Genomic DNA, 2,234 nt, shown 5'->3' with positions numbered 1-2,234 from the left:
TATATAACTATAAATAGTAGCAGCAGTAAATCCTTTTTGATATACAATTATTTGTGAATTAAAGTATGCTGAAGTGTTTCTAGTATGTGCTGCATGTGTGTTTGTGATGTAAAGTATGTGTGTGAGTGTGATTTCTCTCTCTCTCTCTCTGTGTGTGTGTGTGCGTGTGTGACATACATGCACAGGTTCCTACTATCCTAAGAGTTAATTAATAGTTAATTAGAGCCACATTATTAAGAAACTGGCAGCATCTGTATCAGGGTGTGTCTCTCTCATTGTGTCTTCCTACCTCCATGACACTTGACTCTGCAGTCCACCCTACCTAAAGATTAATTGCATACTGTAAACTTATGTAGGCTACTGTATGCGTGCTCAATGTTTTATTTTAATATATGACTATCTACATATTCAAAGTAAAGTTCACTACAAATGTCTATAGTACTATGGCTATTGCTATAGGTGTTTGATGTGTTAGACCAGTGTTTCCCAACTGGGGTGCCGTCTGTCGAGAGCAGGGGTGCCGTGTAAAAAATAATTTTTTAATATTTTTAAATTGCTAAAATGCTCAAAAAAGCATCTATTATATAATATCCATTTCTGATGTCGCCAGTGCAAGCGATAAAAACCCGTCCTATGCGCTGTTGGCCCGTAAAAACAATTTTATTTATATATATTTAGAAAAAATCTGACCGGCCCATATTAAACAAAATGGTCCGGCCCCTCTGGCATTTGCCTGAATTGCCAGATGGCCAATCCGCCCCTGCCTACCGTATTGCAACGCATCAAAGCAGTCAATCCAACACAGTCAAGAATAACTTAAAGAGGTTGCCACCATTTAGTAAACTGTGGACTAGCTTTGGCTCTTCCTCCTGACTTGAATGGTGATGCTTCCCGTTTGTCAGTTGATGGCCTTTCATTTTTAACCAGATATGTGCACGCTGCTTTTCTGATGTGAACTTAAGTTTTCCGTGTCTTTTTTCCCGTGTCACTTGAAATGTTTCCGTTTTGAATCGTTGTTACCAAAGGCGAGACACATGAGGAAAAAATAAACGATCAGTTGTGGGACTATATTCTGTCATAAATCGCACACCATTCATTGCTGAATTTTCTACCGTCCGTTACTGGAAATTAAATGAAATTACTGGTTGATATGTCTATCGGTAAAGTTTACACACACTTTTGGTCCGTGAATTAGATCTCGCTCGGGACGTCCGCTGGCTGTGGAGGTTTGGCCAGGACCGGTTCCAGAATTAAATCAACATTTTATGTTCCGTCCATTGCCAATCACTGCTATTTCGAGACTGAATCCCGCATAAATATGCGGATGTCATTCCCGAAACTTTGCAGGGTGTAGCCTAAGTGTTCGAAAAACGAAAGTTTCATACAAATTCCGAATGGATTATACCCTAGAAAGTGCCAAAGCGCGCTCCCTTTATCACTAAAAAGCATCACTCATCTTTGTTCATCGCGATCTTACAAAGTTCCATTATGATCAATGAAGCTCTCTAAACTGCACAATGAATCTCTTATTTACATGCGTCTTTTGCCCTCCAGGTCTTCGAGCCGGTCACGTGACTGAAAGCTATGAATTAAGCTCTCTAAACTGCACAATGAATCTCTTATTTACATCGTGTCTGCACTTAGTCATGAGATGATTCACGAGCGTGCAAAACTGCACTTAAAAACTGTGGCGCTTTCAGTGGTGAGTGAATTCTGACAAAACGTTTCTGATTGGCCATTGCGTTCAAGAAATCAACATATATGTCTGTGATTGGTTACATTGCTCAACACTACAAAAACACGTTGAGGGTATTTAGCGCTTTGGCTAAGCAGCGGGCCGACATCAGGAATTCCATGACAAACAATTGTTAGTGAGTTACAATTAACTCCCCCCAAAGCAACTTACAAATGAGGACAATGGAAGCAATCAAAATCAGCAAAAGAGCAGTGTTAGAGGTCTTTTTTGCTTTTGTTAATTGTATAATAAATGAAAAGAAAACAGATAGAATACAAAAAGATTAGAAAGCAAGTTTTAGTTTTTTCTTTTAAAGAAAATAAGCAACAAATGAATAATGTTCATTTCAATAAAGTGTTTTTTATTTTTTTTATTTATAATTTTTTTTTAAGAATAGAATTAAAATAGAGAGTGCTAGAGTTAGAGGGTCACATAAAGATGGAAGAGATGTGTTTTTAGCCGATTCTTGAAGATGGCTAAGGATTCAGCTGCTCGGATT

The 2,234-nt window shown here is 38.2% G+C and overlaps 1 long non-coding RNA gene across 1 annotated transcript in view; it reads right to left on the bottom strand.

Moving 5' to 3' along the window:
- LOC107696679 (uncharacterized) overlaps positions 1-2,234 on the bottom strand; it is a 12,399-nt gene that overhangs the window by 242 nt on the left and 9,923 nt on the right. The gene's annotated exons all lie outside the window — the stretch shown is intronic.

The sequence above is a fragment of the Sinocyclocheilus anshuiensis genome, unplaced genomic scaffold, assembly GCF_001515605.1.
Source record: "Sinocyclocheilus anshuiensis isolate Anshui unplaced genomic scaffold, SAMN03320099.WGS_v1.1 scaffold354, whole genome shotgun sequence".
Lineage (NCBI taxonomy): Eukaryota > Metazoa > Chordata > Actinopteri > Cypriniformes > Cyprinidae > Sinocyclocheilus > Sinocyclocheilus anshuiensis.
The sequence above is the reverse complement of the archived record's forward strand: the minus strand, read 5'-3'. Positions and strand labels throughout refer to the sequence as shown.